This window comes from Bos taurus, chromosome 23 (genome assembly GCF_002263795.3).
Source record: "Bos taurus isolate L1 Dominette 01449 registration number 42190680 breed Hereford chromosome 23, ARS-UCD2.0, whole genome shotgun sequence".
In the NCBI taxonomy this organism is placed as follows: domain Eukaryota; kingdom Metazoa; phylum Chordata; class Mammalia; order Artiodactyla; family Bovidae; genus Bos; species Bos taurus.
The window spans coordinates 9,231,719-9,252,153 of NC_037350.1; the positions used below are offsets into that span (position 1 = coordinate 9,231,719).

At 43.8% G+C, this 20,435-nt stretch overlaps 2 protein-coding genes and 1 pseudogene across 4 annotated transcripts in view; 2 read left to right on the forward strand and 1 right to left on the reverse strand.

Moving 5' to 3' along the window:
• TCP11 (t-complex 11) overlaps positions 1-7,957 on the reverse strand; it is a 172,838-nt gene extending 164,881 nt beyond the window's left edge. The window contains exon 1 of the mRNA XM_059880349.1: positions 7,778-7,957. The gene's annotated coding sequence lies outside the window, so the exon portion shown is untranslated. The remainder of the gene's footprint in view (positions 1-7,777) is intronic.
• Positions 1,235-1,740, forward strand: LOC101907009 (developmental pluripotency-associated protein 3-like; annotated as a pseudogene).
• Positions 7,958-8,026: 69 nt separating the features above from the next.
• Positions 8,027-20,435, forward strand: part of ZNF76 (zinc finger protein 76) — a 30,083-nt gene continuing 17,674 nt past the window's right edge. Inside the window, exon 1 of one of the 3 annotated variants that reach the window (XM_024983843.2) lies at positions 8,027-8,345. The gene's annotated coding sequence lies outside the window, so the exon portion shown is untranslated. The remainder of the gene's footprint in view (positions 8,346-20,435) is intronic. The other 2 variants (XM_024983844.2, XM_024983845.2) reach the window with 2 other exon arrangements.

Consider the following 20,435-nt stretch of genomic DNA (forward strand, 5'->3'; position numbering starts at 1 on the left):
GATCACAATAAACTGTGGAAAATTCTTCAAGAGATGGGAATACCAGACCACCTGACCTGCCTCTTGAGAAATCTGTATGCAGGTCAGGAAGCAACAGTTAGAACTGGACATGGAACAACGGACTGGTTCCAAATAGGAAAAGGAGTACGTCAAGGCTGTATACTGTCACCCAGCTTATTTAACTTATATGTAGAGTACATCATGAGAAACTCTGGGCTGAAGGAAGCACAAGCTGGAATCAAGATTGCCGGGAGAAATATCAATAACTTCAGATATGCAGATGACACCACCCTTATGGCAGAAAGTGAAGAAGAAATAAAGAGCCTCTTGATGAAAGTGAAAGAGGAGAGTGAAAAAGCTGGCTTAAGGCTCAACATTCAGAAAACAAAGATCATGGCATCTGATCCCATCACTTCATGGCAAATAGATGGAGAAACAGTGGAAACAGTGGCTGACTTTATTTTTTTGGGCTCCAAAATCACTGCAGATGGTGACTGCAGCCATGAAATTAAGACGCTTACTCCTTGGAAGAAAAGTTATGACCAACCTAGACAGCATATTAAAAAGCAGAGACATTACTTTGCCAACAAAGGTCTGTCTAGTCAAGGCTATGGTTTTTCCAGTAGTCATGTATGGATATGAGAGTTGGACTATAAAGAAAGCTGAGCACCGAAGAATTGATGCTTTTGAACTGTGGTGTTGGAGAAGACTCTTGAGAGTCCCTTGGACTGCAAGGAGATCCAACCAGTTCATCCTAAAGGAGATCAGTCTTGGGTGTTCATTGGAAGGACTGATGTTGAAGCTGAAACTCCAATACTTTGGCTACGTGATGCGAAGAGCTGACTCTTTTGAAAAGACCCTGATGCTGGGAAAGATTGAGGGCAGGAGGAGAAGGGGACGACAGAGGATGAGATGGTTGGATGGCATCACCGACTCAATGGACATGAGTTTGAGTAAACTCTGGGAGTTGGTGATGGACAGGGATGCCAGGCATGCTGCGGTCCATGGGGTTGCAAAGAGTCGGAGACGACTGAGCAACTGAACTGAACTGATAGTTCTTTTAGGTTACTTGGTAGCAGTCTGAGCCCAAAGCATCGCCTTCCTCTGGAACCCAAAGACCTAGGAGGATCTTCAAATTCTTTTAGGTTACTTGGTAGCAGTCTGAGCCCAAAGCATCGCCTTCCTCTGGAACCCAAAGACCTAGGAGGATCTTCAAACTGTGACTAGACTCCCAATGGATTCATCTGAGGATAACCCAACCTGGACCCTGGAGTATCTTAAAATGTTGATGGATGAAGCTTCCTAAGCAATGCCAGTTGCCTCTTAACTCTGAAATGTTAACAAAGAACCTCAGTAACTTGACTCTCAATCCTAGTACCAAACTGGCATATCTACCAGAAGATCCACCTCAGCTGATTGGGAAGTTTCCTGGTGAGAAAAAAACCCAATAAGAGGAGAGGCATGAGGACACTGTTGAGTGAGGAGAGATACAGGATCCAAAGGTTGACTGAATCTCTCAGACTTTGCTATGGCAAAGGAGTTCCTCGGTGTGACTCCCAAAGAGAACTACAGCAGGAGGAGGACATTGAGACTAGATCAAGAGTTCGAAGATTTCAATGCACCTGTAGTTACTGCAGGTTTAACAGAGATCCTTCTGAGGAAAATTATGAGAATTATCACAATACAACATACAGTAGTTATGCCATGGAGTTGAATGAGTCATAAACTTTATTCCTGTATTATTTTTTCTTGTTGGTAATTTTAGGATCATTATGAAGCAGCTTGGGAAAGACTGTGTACCAGTATTTTGATAACCTATAACTTGGTCTTTTTTTCTTGCAGTTTTTTTCTACCTTAATCTGGTTATGAAGAATCTATGTAGCTTGTATTTGAAATGATTTGAATATACTTTAGTTCCACTTTGATTTGACAAAAAGAAATACTAATAAGTCTCATTAACTCCAGAAAGAATGAAGGGATGGAGCCAAAGCAAAAACAATACCCAGTTGTGAATGGGACTGGTGATAGAAACAAGGTTCAATGCCGTAAAGAGCAATATTGCACAGGAACCTGGAATGCTAGGTCCATGAATCAAGGCAAACTGGAAGTGGTCAAACAGGAGGTGACAACAGTGAACATTGACATTCTCGGAATCAGCGAACTAAGATGGACTGGAATGGGTGAATTTAACTCAGATGACCATCGTATCTACTACTGTGGGCAGGAATCCCTCAGAAGAAATGGAGTAGCCATCATAGTCAACAGAAGAGTCTGAAATGCAGTACTTGGATGCAATCTCAAAAATGACAGAATGATCTCTGTTCGTTTCCAAGGCAAACCATTCAATATCACAGTAATCCAAGTTTATGCCCCAACCAGTAATGCTGAGGAAGCTGAAGTTGAACAGTTCTATGAAGACCTACAAGACCTTCTAGAACTAACACCCCAAAAATATGTCCTTTTCATTATAGGGGACTGGAATGCAAAAGTTGGAAGTCAAGAAACACCTGGAGTAACAGGCAAATTTGGCCTTGGAGTACAGAATGAAGCAGGGCAAAGGCTAATAAGAGTTCTGCCAAGAGAATGCACTGGTCATAGCAAACACCTTCTACCAACAACACAAGAGAAGACTCTATACATGGACATCACCAGATGGTCAACACCGAAATCAGACTGATTATATTCTTTGCAGCCAAAGATGGAGAAGCTCTATACAGTCAGCAAAACCAAGACCAGGGGCTGACTGTGGCTCAGATCATGAACTCCTTACTGCCAAATTCAGACTTAAATTGAAGAAAGTGGAGAAAACCACTAGACCATTCAGGTATGACCTAAATCAAATCCCTTGTGATTATACAGTGGAAGTGAGAAATAGATTTAAGGGACTAGATCTGATAGACAGATTGCCTGATGAACTATGGACAGAGGTTCGTGACATTGTACAGGAGACAGGAATCAAGACCATCCCTAAGAAAAAGAAATGCAAAAATGCAAAATGGCTGTCTGAGGAGGCCTTACAAATAGCTATGAAAAGAAGGGAAGTGAAAAGCAAAGGAGGAAAGGAAAGATATACCCATTTGAATGCAGACTTCCAAAGAATAGCAAGGAGAGATAAGAAAGCTTGCCTCAGCGATTAATGCAAAGAAATAGAGGAAAACAGTAGAATGGGAAAGACTAGAGATCTCTTCAAGAAAATTAGAGATACCAAGGGAACTTTTCATGCAAAGATGGGCACAATAAAGGACAGAAATGGTATGGACCTAACTGAAGCAGAAGATATTAAGAAGAGATGGCAAGAATACACAGAAGAACTGTACAAAAATGATCTTCACAACCCAGATAATCACAATGGTGTGATCACTCACCTAGAGCCAGACATCCTGGAATGTGAAGTCAAGTGGGCCTTAGGAAGCATCACTATGAACAAAGCTAGTGGAGATGATGAAATTCCAGTTGAGCTATTCCAAATCCTGAAAGATGATGCTGTGAAAGTGCTGCACTCAATATGCCAGCAAATTTGGAAAACTGAGCAGTGGCCACAGGACTAGAAAAGGTCAGTTTTCATTCCAATCCCTATGAAAGGCAATGCCAAAGGATGCTCAAACTACCACACAATTGCACTCATCTCACATGCTAGTAAAGTAATGCTCAAAATTCTCCAAGCCAGGCTTCAGCAATATGTGAACAGTGAACTTCTAGTTGTTCAAGCTGGTTTTAGAAAAGGCAAAGGAACCAGAGATCAAATTACCAACATCTGCTGGATCATCGAAAAAGTGCAAGAGTTCCAGAAAAACATCTACTTCTGTTTATTGACTATGCCAAAGCCTTTGAATGTGTAGATCACAATAAACTGTGGAAAATTCTTCAAGATGTGGGAATACCAGACCACCTGACCTGCCTCTTGAGAAACCTGTATGCAGGTCAGGAAGCAACAGTTAGAACTGGACATGGAACAACGGACTGGTTCCAAATAGGAAAGGGAGTACATCAAGGCTGTATATTGTCACCCAGCTTATTTAACTTATATGTAGAGTACATCATGAGAAACTCTGGGCTGAAGGAAGCACAAGCTGGAATCAAGATTGCTGGGAGAAATATCAATAACCTCAGATATGCAGATGACACCACCCTTATGGCAGAAAGTGAAGAAGAAATAAAGAGCCTCTTGATGAAGTGAAAGAGGAGAGTGAAAAAGCTGGCTTAAAGCTCAATATTCAGAAAACAAAGATCACGGCATCTGATCCCATCACTTCATGGCAAATAGATGGAGAAACAGTGGAAACAGTGGCTGACTTTTTTTTGGGCTCCAAAATCACTGCAGATGGTGACTGCAGCCATGAAATTAAAAGACGCTTACTCCTTGGAAGAAAAGTTATGACCAACCTAGACAGCATATTAAAAAGCAGAGACATTACTTTGCCAACAAAGGTCCGTCTAGTCAAGGCTATGGTTTTTCCAGTAGTCATGTATGGATGTGAGAGTTGGACTATAAAGAAAGCTGAGCACCGAAGAAATTATGCTTTTGAACTGTGGTGTTGGAGAAGACTCTTGAGAGTCCCTTGGACTGCAAGGAGATCGAACCAGTCCATCCTAAAGGAGATCAGTCCTGGGTGCTCATTGGAAGGACTGATGTGAAGCTGAAACTCCAATACTTTGGCCACCTGATGCAAAGAGCTGACTCTTTTGAAAAGACCCTGATGCTGGGAAAGACTGAGGGCAGGAGGAGAAGGGGATGACAGAGGATGAGATGATTGGATGGCATCACCGACTCAATGGACATGGGTGGGTGAACTCCAGGAGTGGGTGATGGACAGGGAGGCCTGGCATGCTGCGGTTCATGGGGTTGCAAAGAGTCGGACACAGCTGAGCAACTGAACTGAACTGAGTAAGTCTCAGGTAATGTCTGTTTCATAAGCCTGAAGTTCTGTAAGATGAAACTCAGTATCAAGAATTTGAAACAAATTAACTTGTGGAAGGAAAGTAAAGAAAACATTGGTTGGCTTGGCCAGAGCATTGTTAGCATGTTGAAATGTAATAAAAATTTTTGATGTGCTATTTCAATTTTCAGTAGTGAATAAATATGTTTATAGAGGATCTTAATAAAACGTGAGACTTATTTGAACACCTTTTAAAAAAAGGAATTTTATCCAAAAAATTGTATTGACAAAGAAATATGAAAACCAGTCTGATTAGCTGCCTCTGAGTGAAAAGATGACATAATTATTTTGATAAGACTGAAATCGATACTCAAACGACTAACAAATCCTTTTGCAAGATCTGTGGTTTCCAATTCTTTTAATTAAATAAAATTTTTAATACAATTAAAGGAGGAGTCTATTTGGTAATGTGACACTTATGAGGAATTGTTGTGATTGTTGGCATGTAATTTAGAAGTAGTTCAAAGGCTTTAGGGATATCATTTTAACAGTCTCTTCCTTTCCCAATGTGAACATTCCTCAACATTCATGTCTATAAAAATAAAAAACAGGTAGAAAATTGTTGGGCTTCCCTGGTGGCACAGCACTAAGGAATCCACTTGCCAATGCAGGGGACACAAGAGATATGAGTTCAATCTCTGGGTCAGGATAATTCCCTGGAGTAGAAAATGGCAATCTACTACAGTATTCTTGCCTGGAAAATTCCATGGGCAGAGGAGCCTAGCGGGCTTCTCCGAAATGGATGCTGGTGGGCATCAAATATTTAGGGTATTTGGAGCCCACTAGGAGAAGGCCATGGCACCCCACTCCAGTACTCTTGTCTAGAAAATCCCATGGATGGAGGAGCCTGGTAGGCTGCAGTCTATGGGGTTGCTAATAGTCGGACACGACTGAGCGACTTCCTTTTCACTTTTCACTTTCATGCATTGGAGAAGGAAATGGCAAACCACTCCAGTGTTCTTGCCTGGAGAATCCCAGGGACGGGGGAGCCTGGTGGGCTGCCGGCTATGGGGTTGCACAGAGTCGGACACGACTGAAGTGACTTAGCAGCAGCAGCAGATACATTTAAGAATGATATAATGGTTATATTTTAAAACATCAAAATTTGCGGTAAGTCAGAAATTATATCCTCTACAAAAATTTATATGATGGAAAATTTAGGTGTCAACTTAGGAATGAACTAGGAGATACATAGTTCTTTAAAATTCTTTTATAAAGTCCATTTCAAAAAATGTCTGAAGACCACCAGCCTATACAGTATATTGTGGAGATGGGGTTCAAAGGTAGAACAGAAGCTGCTAGAAATGATCTTCGATCCTGCATTCCAAATTATATTCCTCCCCAGTTCTCCTGAGTACCTGAAATTACCCATCATCAGAGTCCTAATACTTCAAATTCAGACACTGGTTTCCCACAGTTTTTGTTGTGTAAGAGGAGAGGTGATTACCAAATAGATTAGGATCTGCAAGGAATATGAGAAAGGATAGATGTATTTTTTATTATGGAAAAAGGTGGTGGGGGTACAAATTAGGACACCTGAGTATTAGTCTCTGCTCTATGTCTATCCAGAAGTTTAAGCTACAGGACAAGCTACTATATTCTCTATCTAGGTATTAATAACTTGTTAAACTTCCACCAAAAAGGAACAGGGAGGGGGCACCTTAAAGGTCAGGCTGCTTATCTCTGTATCAGGAGGTATAGAAAGGATTGGGACTTCCCAGGTGGTGCTAGTGGTAAAGAGTCTGCATGCCAGTGCAGGAGTTAAGAGATGGGTGTTCGATCCCTGGAAGAGGGCACAGCCACCAAATCCAGTACTCTTGCCTGGAGAATCTCATGGACAGAGGAGCCTGGCTGGCTCCTCTGACCCCCATAGGGTCGCAGAGAGTCTGATACGAGTGAAGCAACTTAACACACAGCACATAGAAATGATTAATTATTAACCACAAGAAGAGGCCATCAAGTGTCACTCACTGCCCCCCTAAGCTGAGAGCTTGATGAGAACTATAGCCCCAGTTCCACCTCTGGAACTGTGGTGCCCAAACTAGGAAGATGCGGAACAGAGAATGTCTAAAGCTTTGTGGTTAAGCTTTGTATAGACAAGGGAGGAAAGCAATCACCCATGCCTCCTATGGCATCTTTAGCTACCACAGACCCCAAACACAGTACTTTGTAAACGTTTCTAGTTTATTGGAACACTCCCTTCAAAAAAATTTTTTTAAGTTAAATTTTTTTGGGGGGGGGAGGGGAGAGAGGAGACAAAAGAAAGGAGTTAAAGTCTAAAAGGACAGAGAAGGTAAAGCTTCTCACCTCATTCCTCCAGTCACCCAGTTCCTCTTCTAAGAGGCAACCTTTACCAGTTCCTCATCTAACTTCTCTCTTTTATTTATTTTTACCAAAAGCTCACTCTCTTTTACTTTGTTTGAAAATTCTCCAATCATAGTCCCTCCTGGTGACAGGGGTAAACCATAAAGGGCCTGGCTTTGTTCACCCGAAACGAACCTACGAGGGTCAGTGGTAGCTGGTTTCGAGGCTGGGGGTGGGACTGACGGGGGAATGAGCGTGAGAGAACCCGAGAGGACCGTCAGGGCGCACTCCCTAAACAGGCGAGTCCCTCACGGCTCCTCGACGTCGTCCTTTTCAATAAGGTGCTAGTAATACCTGCAGTTGCTTCCTTCAGGGGGTGGGTCGAAGATCGCAGGCCGTGCGTGCGGACTGCGCACAGCAAGGCGCCTCAGGACCCTAAAGGCGCAGGAGGCCGCCTGGCGGCTCTGAGCCCTGAGGAGAGGCACGGCTTCCCTCACAATCAGCCCCTCCGGCCCTCCCCAGCACCAGGAGCGCACCTTCTCGCCCGCAGGCGGCCGACGAGACGGCGCAGAGCCCGCGGGGCCTCGGACTCCTCCCCGCGCCCGCCTCAGGCCTCAGGTGACCGAGTCCCCTCTTCAGGAACAGGTGGCGGCTCTTTATTGCTATAGAGACGACCCGGCTCGTGAGCCGCGCCCAGGCCCTGACCGGGGCGTCGTGACGTCATCACGCCCTCCCCGGGCGCCCAGCCTGGCGGGCGGCGCGTCACCCGGGTCGGGGGGCGGGGCGGGGCTCTGAGGGGCACCGTTCGAGACCCCGGCCGCCCGGGCTCCGGCGGCCCGGGAACCGGGATAAGTGAGACGGCGGCCGCCGCCACTCGGGGTGCGGGGTGGAGCCTGCCCTGTATTTTCTATACGGGTTCCGGGGCCCGGTGGAGGCCCGCCGAGAGGAGAGGAAAAGTGCGGCGGCCCTGGAACCTGGATATCGCGCGAGGCAAGCGGCTCGCGGGCGGGCGGGCTATGGCGCAGGCGGGTTGCGGGGCCGGCGCTGGTGGCGGGGCCCGGTGCATGGCGGTCTGTCGGCGGAGTCGCCCTCGGGGGCTGTCAGGTTGGTGGCTACGGGAAGAGTGGGTCCACCGTGCCCAGGTGGGAGGCCGGGCGGGCGCAGGGTCCCGGGAAGGTCCCGAGCCTGGCGTGCCCACCCTCCTCTGGCCCTGTAGCTCGGTGGCCGGACTGCTGGTCGGCGGCCTGGCCCTCCCGCACCTCGGGTCCCGGCTCCCATCCCTGCCTCCCAATTCCGCCCTGTGACTCCTGCCCCGTGACTCCCACACCCCACCGTGTGACTGCGCCCGCCCCCACCTCTGACCCCCCACCCACTGACCCTAAGACCTCACCAGGTAATCCTCACTTCTTACTCTTTGACTCTGCCAATCCAGGAACTTCCCCAGCACTGCCCAGGGGCCCACCAACACAGTGACTGACCACCGGACATCCCCACATCCCTTCAAACCTTACTGACTCCACTAGTCTGGTAACCCGTCCAGTTCTACCCTGTATTCCCCCCCACACACAAACTTGGTGACTCCCCTCAGACCTTTTCTGGTAACTCCTAAACTCAGCCGTCTAAAATAGTTTCTCAGCCAGTCATCTTCTATGTAACCCTCAATGTCTGATAATCCATTCTTTTCCCTATAACTTCATGACCTCATTCCATGTTCCCCCTCCATCCTGAAGTCACCTCCGCTGACGTCCCTGTCTGCACTTCAGCCCCCCAGTATCAACCAGCACATGACTAAACAAGTGCCCTAGCACGGAGCTGGTGCCCAGGAAGTTATAGAGATGAATATGAAGTAGATGCAGTTGGAGGCATCAGAGAATCTGGATTGAGTATGTGGTCCCAGATGGAAGTCCTAGCTCTGCCACTAGAACTCCTTTCCTCTCTCTCGACCTCAGTCTTTCATCTATGATAAGGTTGGGTTAAATGACCTCAGTTTTCTTCCAGCTGTGAAGTTGTACAATTCTCAATCAAGATAATATTTGTTTGCAATCGTTTTTGTATTCCTAGCTAGAAGTTTACTTTTGTAACCTCACCCCAGGGTCAGTAATGTATTCAAACACTTGGCACGAAGCCTAGCCTAAGGGAGCCCTTAAATATATGCTGAGAAGCTCTTATGGGTCTTAACTCCATCCTGGGTGCTAGGGAGTCAGCAGATAATGAATGCAGGGCCCACACTTTGCATTATCTTTGTACCCCTGAGCTCTTGGAATCCCTGTCCTCTTAGGTCTCCTATGGCCTCCTCACTTCTTTGGCTCTTGACTCTGGTTATCTCCTTAATGAAGATTAGCACTTAGTGCTAAGCACCTACTGTGTACCACACTTTGTATGTGTAAATTAAGTTTTCCCTTCACAAACCAAAGACATGATTCTTCCTATGTCTACCACTGTTTCCCTTATTTTGTTTGTTTTGGTTTAGTTTTAAACAAATGACGAACCTGGATTCACACAGATGAGTAGCAGAGCTGGCATCTGAACACGATCTTCAAAACTCTGTTGATCCATAGCTTCTCTTGCTCCTAAACCTACCTGGGTTTCCAGGTTACCCTCAGCCCCTTGTTCCTTATTTTCTAATAATTCCTAAGCCCAACATCAACACTTGCCACGACCTCCAAGGTTTCTATTAATATTAACCTTTCCTGCATGGCTTGGTGTCTTCCTCAACCCATTATTCATAACTTCTGACCCCAAGTGTCCTGAGACCCCTGCACCTTAGTACCTCTCTTTATCCTTTGTCCAAATATCCTCTCACCCTATGAGTCCTTGGAGCTCCCGCTTATCGTAAGGTGTCTCCCGTCTCACTGGCACTTTACCCCAAATCCTCTCATCCTAAGTCTGCTTACCCCCAGGAATTCACATAAATAAGAGATTTCCAATCTCTTATGAGTGTTCCAGCTGCCTCCTTTCTGCCATCCATAGCTACATCCTATTACCCAAAACCTTTATCTAGTGACCACTTCACCCAGCTTCAGTGAAGTGACCCCCTTCCATTCCAGTGGGAACCCATCCTTCATAATCTGTACACCCTCCCATTCAAAGGTCCCTCTTTTTCACACCCTGTTAGTATCTTGTGAGATCCTGCCTCTCAAGATCTTGGGTCATGTGGCATCTTTTTCACTTCCATCAGTGATCTCCTTTTCAAACCAGAATCGTCCCTTTACTAATCCCTATTCTTGTGCCCCATCCATTGTCACAGTGCCTTTTTCCTACCTTACTCCTTCTCTCTCATGCATCCTTACCTCACCAATCTTGGTAACATTGATTATGATGTAAACCTTTCTTCCATCTTAATTCTGCCCTTCTTCCACTCTCCTGTGCACCTAATTCCAGGGGCATATGAATGAGCATGCACTTTCTCCTTCCTACACAACCTGGCCAACCAAACCTCATTGGTTTGTCCAAAGAGCTGCACTCTTCTGGTAATAGACCACTAAGGTCACAGTCCTTTAGGTAGCCAGGAGAGAGTTCTTGGAAGTCCTTCTGAATCCATCTAGCCATGTCTCCTTGACACAGTCTCTTCTGTTTATAAAGCTGCTTGCTGTATATGCTCTCAAAGAGTAGAACACTTTGAGTGTCGGCCCTGAGGTAGCTCCATTGTTTTCCAAACCCTGGGATGACTTTCCAGTTCTCTGCCACCAGAAGACTGGATGGTAAGTAGCAACATGTGACATGAAAGATCCACTTCCGAAAGTCTATTCTGTGGATCACTGAATTCTCTGACCCCATATAATATATGTATTGGCTGTATAGCAATAAATTCAGCAGAGGGCAAAATTAGAGTTAAGGAAGAGGTAAATCTCGGGGTCTGCAAATTCTGTGGATTGATTTTTTTTTAAGGAACTTTTGCCTTGGGTTTGTTTAATCTCTCAGGCTAGAATGTATTCTGCCTTGGATGTTAGCTATTCCCACTACACTCTTCTCACACAACACCCATCCTCCACCCCACACTGATTTCCTTAGGAACAGAGGCTGGGTTTTCTTATTTTCTGTCTTCTTAATCCTGTCCCTCATATGTAGCAGGTAGTCATTAAATACTTACTGGATTGAACAAGTTCATTCAGAAGTTCTGCCTCAGATACAAACAAGTGAAAACAGCTCATGTCTACATCTATTTTGTAGCTACAAAACCCTTCTCCCCAAATCCCTCCAAACATGATAAGTGACAAGTCCCTTGATTTAAACAGTTTGGAATTTAGATACTTCCTTTTTTAGTCATTGCTTTGGTGAGAGAATGGGTGTAAGTGCTTTTTTAGTGCTTTTTTTTTTAAACTGTATTTCTAGTAAAACTAGAGAAATTGGTTGACATAGTTGCTAGAATACAGTGTTAACAAGACCAGAGTGTGTCATATGTAGATCAGTTCTCAAGAAACAGCTTCATGAAATATTCAGTGGGGGTTGCAGAGACAGAGAACAGAAGAAACCAAATTGACATAATGTTGGTAATTGCTGAATTTGGGTAATGGGTTCATGGAGTTCATTATACTATTCTTTCTACTATTCTGCATGTTTGAAATCCATAATAAAGAGTTTGAGAAAGAAGAAGAGGACAGATAGGTGAACACATGCAAGTTTAGCACTGGTCCTTGAAAGATATCTCAAAGCAGATTAGTTGCTGTTAAACTGAGTCAGTACTACTATCTAGTCCCAACCTATTTTTGACCTCTTCTGTTGATGAGGTATCAGGATGCCAAAGCCAAAAATTAGCACTATGCAGAATTGTACCATCCTGGCAACAAGCACCTGTTGCCCTGGTCCTGCCTTGCTTCCCAGCCCAGACCTGGTTTCTTGTAGTAAGGGACTGGGCTGGACCTAAGAAGAAGGAGAAGCTGTGCGGGGAGTGAGGGTGAGGTCAGAGCTCAACCAGGGTCTTTCCCTTCTGGCCTGAACCCTTTAGATTACTGGGAGATTCTAAAGGTAAGGATGTTCATTCATTCATTCATTTACTCATTCATTCATTCCACTAATGTTTGCTGAATATCTGCTAGAAGCCAGGTACTTTTCTAGTACGTGGGGATAGAGTAGTAAATAAAACAAAGCTCCAGGATTTAAGTAGCTCACCTGTTGGGATGAAGCAGAAGCATATGATAAACAAGTGGAATATATATGGAGAAAATTAACCAGAGAAGGAAGATAAAGAGTACCAGAAGTCAGGGTATTAAATTTTATTAGGGTGGTCAAGGAAGGTCTCACTGAAAGGGTAGCATCTAAGCAAAGACCCACAGGAAGTTAAGGGGTGAGCCAGGCATTTATCTGAGGGAAGTATATTCCCTCTGCTGTCAGAGAGCAAGTGCAAAGGCCCTGAGGCAAGAGTACACCTCGTATGTTCAAGAAACGTGAGGACACCAGTCATTATGGCTGCAGTAGTGTGAGAGAGGAGAAACAGCAAGAGATGTGGGTGGGAGTAGATTTGTGGTAAATCGTATTAGGCCTTATAGGCCCCTGGATTTTCTGTGAATTGTGAGTGAGATGGGAGCCATTGGAGGGTTCGAGGCACATAAGTGACATGATCTGACATAAAGGATCATTCTGGCTGCTATGTTGAGAATAGGTTGTAGTGGGCAAGAGGGGAAGGAAGGAAACTGATTAGGGAACTGCTACTGTGGTCCAGGCAAGGAAAGTGGGTAGCTCGGACCCAAAGTAAAAAGCCAAAGAGTGAGAAGTGCTTGAATTCTGGATATGTTTTGAAAAAGGAGCCAGTAGGATTTGCTGAAGGATTGAAAGTGGCATGTGAAAGAAATAGAGAAGTTGAGGATTGCTCCATCACTTTTGGCCTGAGCAGTTTAACAATGGAGTTCCCATTTACTGAAAAGGGGGAGCCTGGAAGAAGGGCACACGGTGAGGAAGGGAGCTAAGGTATTCACTTTTGAATATGTCAAGTTTGAGATGTTTGGGGACCTGGAAATATTGAGTAAGCAGCTACATATACAAGTCTCTCCGACTTGTTAGTGAATGTCTGCCCTTCTGGGAACTGAAAGAACACTGTTACTGGGCCAGAGACAAAGGAGCAGAGTGGAAGAGCACTGACGGCTCTGGCGTGGGACTCGGCTCTGCCCCCAGGTAGCCATGTGATCCTTTGGGACTCCTCTGGCAGCTCTGGCCTCTGTCTCTTCATCTGCAGAATGACTGCTTTAGACTAGAAATGAGCTGTCTTCTCAGCCCCTCCTGCTGTGAGAGCTGATGAAGCAAGCTTAGAGCAAGTGAGATAATGTATCTGTATATCTGAGAGCATGTTGTAAACTGCTGAGCTCTACACAGGGTAATATTATTGGTGCTGAGTCCTCCCTTCCTTCACTAAAGCAATACCCAGTGAATGCCTGCCATGTTCTGGGCTCTGGACACAGAGGATCCAATAACAGGGAGATATATCCGTGCCCTCATGGAACACTGCAGACGAGCCACCTGGTGTAGTAACTTCATTGCTGAGTGCAGAAGAAATGGCTGGGGTCTCACGGTCTGCTGTGGTGTTGGCCAGGGAAATCTTGTTCTTGAACTGGGTCTGGGAGAAAACTTTGTGGATGTCATAGATGAGGCAAAGTGGTAATTCAAGTGAGGAAAAAGTGGGCGTCCTATTTGGGGCTGGAGAAAGAGCTGGGATGGTGGGATTCAGTCCCTTCCCTCTTTCATTCCTTCACTCAGCATTTACTCTTCTGCCAGGAACTTCTTTTAGGGAGCTTATGTCTCTACGGTAGATGAAGGATTTCAAAGCCAATCTCAGAAGTTTCAATCAGATCTGATTCACAATAAGTGGAGCTGATTTAGGATTCAAATTTGAGCTAAAGAGCTCAGTTAGCTATGTGACCTAGTAGTGTTATTCATTTAGTATCTGTGGGCACATTCTTTGTAAGGTGCTAATTAAGCCGAAATGCTTGCTCTCTAAGAACTTGAATTATAAGCAGTTTAACTGTAAGTAGGAGTGTGTTATTTTCATCCCAAAAGAGTTAAGTTTGAGGGAAAAATAACATAACTGGCAGAGTAATCCCTTCACTGCATCTGGAAGCACAAACATCTTACCCTGTGTCATTTAGATGTTTATGTTTCTATTTAAGGAGAGTCTCTGACCAACTAAACAAGAATATAAGATATAAGGACTTCTTTGGCAGTCCAGTGGTTAGGACAGGTTAGGACTCTGTGCTTCCGTTGCAGGGGGCACAGGTTCAATTCCTGGTCAGGGAACTAAGATCCTGCATTCTGTATGCCTTGTGGTGCAACAAATAATAATATTTTTTTTAATACAAGGTATAGCCCATCTTAATGAACAGGATCCCTGGAGAAGGGAATGGCAACCTACTCCAGTATTCTTGCCTGGAGAATCCCATGGATAGAGGAGCATGGTGGGCTATAGTCCAGGGTCTCAAAGAATCAGACACGACTGAGCGACTAACACTTTCAACTTTCAATGAACAGGTCACTCACAAAATGAGAGTGGGTATGTAACCAGCATCTTGTGCAAGTAGCTCTTGTTTTCTGTCCTGTCTTTTTCTGGGATGAATGTTAGACCTCAGCACCTGAACCTTTTCTGGTGGGGTTAAGCATTGACAGATTGTTCTTTGGAGAACCTGGAGCCCCTGTAGTGCCATCAGCAATGCACACTTGCACCCGCCTCTCCTGGCCTTGCCAACATCGATGGTTGGATATTTCTTTTTTTTTTTTTTTAATTAATAGACTATTTCTTAGAGCAGTTTTAGGTTTACAGAAAAACTAAACAGAAAGTACAGAGAGTCCCTGTGTACTCCCTTTTTACGCACCCCCTACCCTAAGCCTCCCAGTTTCCCCCAGTTAGCATCTTACACTGGTGGGGTATATCTGCTACAATTGATGACCCAATGTGGAGGCATTATTATTAACTAAGTCTATAGTTTACATTGCTGAAACTCCAGTACTTTGGCCACCTCATGCGAAGAGTTGACTCATTGGAAAAGACTCTGATGCTGGGAGGGATTGGGGGCAGGAGGAGAAGGGGACGACAGAGGATGAGATGGCTGGATGGCATCACTGACTCGATGGACGTGAGTCTGAGTGAACTCCGGGAGTTGGTGATGGACAGGGAGGCCTGGCGTGCTGCGATTCATGGGGTCGCAAAGAGTCGGACACGACTGAGCGGCTGATCTGATCTGATCTGATAGTTTACATTATGGCTCACTCTTTGTGTTGTACACTCTGGATTTTCAAGTATCCACCATTATAGACTTGTGCAGAATAGTTTCACTGCTCTAAAAATGTGTTATGCTCTGCCTATTCATCCCTCCCCTCCTTCCCCTGCACCCTTGACAACCACTGATCACTTCACTGTCTCTTAAGTTTTTTCTTTTCCAGAATATCATATCATTAGAATGATACTGTATGTAACCTTTTCAGATTGGCTTCTTTGACTTAGCAAAGTACATTTTAAGGTTCCTCTGTGTCTTTTCGTGACTTAATAACTTTTCTTTTTATTGCTGAATAATATTCCGTAGTATGAATGTACCACAGTTTGTTTATTGAAGGATGTATTGATTGCTTCCGGTTTAGGGCAATTATGAATAAAGCTGCTAAATAAATAAACATCCATGTGCAGGTTTTTCTGTAGACATAAGTTTTCAACTCATTTGGGTAAATACCTAGGAATAGGATTTCTGGATCTTATTGTAAGAACATGTTTAGCTTTGTAAGAAACTGCCAAACTGTCTTCCAGAGTGCCATTTTGCTCTGCCATTCTGCATTCGCACCAGCGTTTGGAGTTTGCAGTGTTCTGGGTTTTCAGCTCCTGTAGTAGGTGTGTGGTGATATGTCATTGTTTATTGGCTGTGAATACTTTCACTTTGATTTTTGGTAATTCCATAAGTATAATATCATCATGATTATTCTTTCTTGTTCTTTAATTACTAATGAGAATGAACCTTTTTTGTGTGTTGTTTACTTAATATTAGTGTTTTTTTGCTTGTGTGAATTCATATCGTCCAGGGGAAATTTGGTATTATTCTTGGAGGTTTGTAAGTGTCTGCACGTGGCTTTTTCTCTGCCTGGGTTTTTTTTTATTGTGGTAAAATACACAGAACATAAAATGTACCATCTTAACCATTTTTAAGTGTACAGTTCAGTTACATGTTTGTTTTTTTTTTTTGGAGTGTAGTTGATTTACAGTGTTGTGTTAGTTTCTGCCAAACAACAAAGTGAATCAGTTACACATGTGCATATATCTGCACTTTTTTATATTGTTTTCCCACACAGGTCATTACAGATTATTTAGTTCCCTGTGCTATACAGTAGGTCCTTATTAGTTATTTATATGTGTTTTTAATATCATGCCTTATATTTTATTTCTTTAATATTTCCCCCTAATGCTGAGGGTTTTTTTAAAGCCAACTCTTCTGACTTAGATTTCTTTGCTTCAGAGGGCCAAAACTACCTTCTCTTCCTGTTTGAGATCTGGATATTATTCCATTTTGATTAACTGATAATATAAATTTAACCTTTTTGTCCCAGAGTGATGTTTTAAATAACACGATGTTTCTAAATAACTGTGATGATCCAGTCCCTTCTGAAACTGTCAAATAGCCTGTCTCAAGCACGCAGTGACCCCAAGCTGAATTCCAGTAACAATTCAAATGTAACCTCCTCATATCTGTATTAATTTGTTTGTTGATATAAAGTGATATCCTTAGGATAACCCTTCCAGATTGCCTTTTTTTCTGGACTTTTCTTTTCATGGACTAAAGGTGAGTTTGAAACTAAGCCATGATTGCTCTGTAGAGTGTTTACAAACTAAGGTGCTAAATTCACTTAAACATTTGTCTGAAAATTAGATTTTTAAGTTATCTGTTTTAGTTTAAAATGAATGCCATTTTGCAGTAAAGGAGACTGTATTTTCATTGACTTTTTTGGAATTAAAAATAATCCATTTTGCCCAATTACTCCCTTTTCTGTGACTACTTCAAACCTGTAAAATTGCAGTAGCCAAATAGGAACCATACTAAAAAGCACTTTGGGCTTTTAACATCAGTGTGCCTTTTGGAAAGAGATGTTTAGCTGGTGTTTTAAATGTGTTTCTGTTATTAATTTCCTGTTTTCTCTTTAGTTTTTGGAAACCCACAGAACCAAGCCTGTTTCACTACGGGTTTTGTGTATGCACTGAAGTCTTTTTCTATAATAACAAACACTGAATCATTTTACTACAGCCCTTCCAAATCTGCTTCTCATTTGTTTGCCACTTGACTCCCTCAGTCTTTGTCCCTCCCAACCTAATGTCGCTTTGTCCTTTCTGAGAAGTTTTCTGTATTTCCACATTAGTAATTATCTGAGTGAAAATTGTCATTTTTCCCCCCAAAGTTGAACATTTCTCTGTTTCCAAGCAAACGTTTTCTTTTTTTCTTTTTTTGGCTCCTCAGTACCCTCTGGGCTGACAGAGTCCAGAAACCCTATTTCAAATGTTCCCAGAATTCGGGTTAGCAGAAAATGATAGACTAGCAAACAGGTGCCTGTAGTCCAGGTGAAGCCCTGCTTAGGTGTGGGTCAGATTAGATTTGAACCATGACATAGTGGAGAAGCACATGGCTACTCTTTCATTTCCCATCTGTCATACCTCTTATTTTTCTGCTTTAAGGACACAATTTAAGCCCATCTTTTTTCACAGGGAAAGATTCAATGTATCTAAAAAGTTTTCGTAAATGTTCTCTCTCTGGTAACTATAATTTATGTTTACAAGAGGAAACACATTTATATATTATGAAGTCATGGAGCTGTTTCCTGCACCAGAACCAACAATACGTTAAGTTCATTTAAAAGTGCAACAAACAGGAACTGGACTTGCTGCTAATTCTGGGTGTGTCAGTCTCCCTTCTCATCCCTACCTTTTGTCTTGGCTCTTATTCCTCACCACACCTCCCCCTAGACTAGCTCTCCATTCGGCTCAGGTCATTAGGGAGCTGGTAAAAATTACACCCTCCAAAAAGAAAAGGTAGCAGCTACTCCTGCTCCCCCCGCCCAGCTCCCCCCTGCCCTTTGTCAGAGGGCCAGGGGAGTTACAAATCTGAAGTGTCCAGTACAGGCAGGAACTGCTCAGACCCAGCCATCCTCAGGCAGTGACAAGCCTTCTTTGGCTCTGCCAATGTCCCTGCGGTAGTACTGGCACAGGAGGCTTCGGAGTTGACCATTATTTAACAAAAGAAAGGAAGAAAAATGGCAATCAGACACTTGTATGTGCCTGGCAGCCAAGAAGCAACTTCTCACCATCCGCAGTCAGGCACTGTTGGAAGGAGGATTCAGCGATCCGGAAGGGCTAGAGAGCAAGAGGGGACTGTTTTATTAAAGGTTTATGTTATGAGGCTTAAGGAGGAAAACTGAATATTTAGCCTGGACATGAGAACATGTAAAAGAGTAGGGATTTGTTTTCTTTGAGTCTAAAAAGCGTTATTTTGGGAAATGTGGCTGCTAGCTGTTCCCTCCTTCTATGTGGTCAGGTTGAGAAGAACCAGGATTAAGTTGCAGTGGGTGAGATGAAAGTTAAACAACCAGTATTCAAGTGTTCTAAGCGCTGATGTTGTGTTACAGTGGATTAGCAAAAGGAGGAAATAAACCAGATATTAAGAGGTATGGACTCTGGGGCCAGCCAGCCTGGCTTAGATCCTGGCTGCAGCACTAACTTGTTCTAGGACCTTGAGCAAATTACTCCACCTCTAAGCTTCAGTCACCTCAGCTGTAAAATGGGGATAGTGTACTCATTTCCTCATAGGATTGTTTTTAAGATTAAAAAAGATAGTATAGATAGAGTACTTTAAACAGCAGCTGACATGTATTAAGGGGTGTATATTTAATAAATGTAATTACATGAATGGTGGCAAGGATTTTAGGGTCATTTGGGCCAACAGTTCATTTTACAGATGAAGAGGCAATAACAGGAGGTGAAATTGAGGTTACGAGCCTTTCTACAGATACCAGGCTGTTGTCAGTACTCCTAGCTGTTATAGGAATACTCATTGCTTCAGAAGCATATCCCTTTAGGTTCCCCTTTCACCCGCTTCCCTAGAGCCAGCATTTCTCGGGTAATCCCTGTGTGCCTTCACTGCGCTAAATGCTGACGTATGTGACCTCATTTCATCCTGACAGTAACGTGACAAAGACGCCACTGTTATCCTCATTTTGTTTTTAAGATGTATCATCTAAATTTCAGAGAGGTCCAGTTACTTTCCAAGGACACACAGCTTGAAAGAGGCAAAGTCTGAGTTAGAACCAAGACTGACAGCAGAGCCTGTGTTGTTAACCATGGCACAGATTTTCCTCAGAAAATCTCAGTAGAATACAGATGAGCTAAGTTAAACCAGCCATTGCCTCAGCAGCCACAGGGCCCAGCCATAAAGATCTGAGGCTGGTTTGTAATCCCGACATAGGTCTCTCAGGTGTATTATTTCTGATACAGTGCTGTTAATATGAAAACAGTTCCCCAAAAGAACTTATCTCCCTGGTTAAGAGAATGAAAGTCGAAGGTCCTGGAGCAGTCCAGTAGTGGCCAGGCCCAGGGCTTTCATGAGGTAGGGACCATGTTGGGGGTCATCAGGACTCTGGGCAACACTGAGGTCACTGCCAGGATCCGAGCAGACCAGAAAAGATGAATCATGTATCGGAATTCCTACCTAGACCAATGGTTCCTTACCTCCTTCAATCCCTGTAAGACTCCAATGACAGTCATGACTCTCCCCTCTTCAGAAAAATGTGCAAGCTCACACACCAAAAACGTGTTATCAGGTGGCTTCAGGGTTCGTAAACTCTAGCTAAAAACCTCCGTATTAGGCAGCAGAATAGACTCCTTAGGAGTACTGCTCTGGTGCCAGGTGGGCTGGATTCAAATCCTTTTCTTTCATTTACTAGCTGTGCAACCTTGAGTAGAGCTTCAACTCCCTCAACTGTAAAATGAGGATAATAGTATTTAATTAAAGGGTCAGTGTGAGGATTAAACAGGTTACCAAATTTAAATGCCTAGTACATGGTTAGCTCCCTGGCCGTGTTCACTATCAGTGATAGTAGCATTGCTGTCCCCAGAGCTTAGCCCATTCAGTAAATGTTATGGACAGAAGGTATGAATCATTCTGGTGGAGATGCCGAGTCTAGCAGAGACCGTCCCCACCAGTGTGTCACAGACGGGCTGTAGTTATGTCAGGGTGCTTACCCACT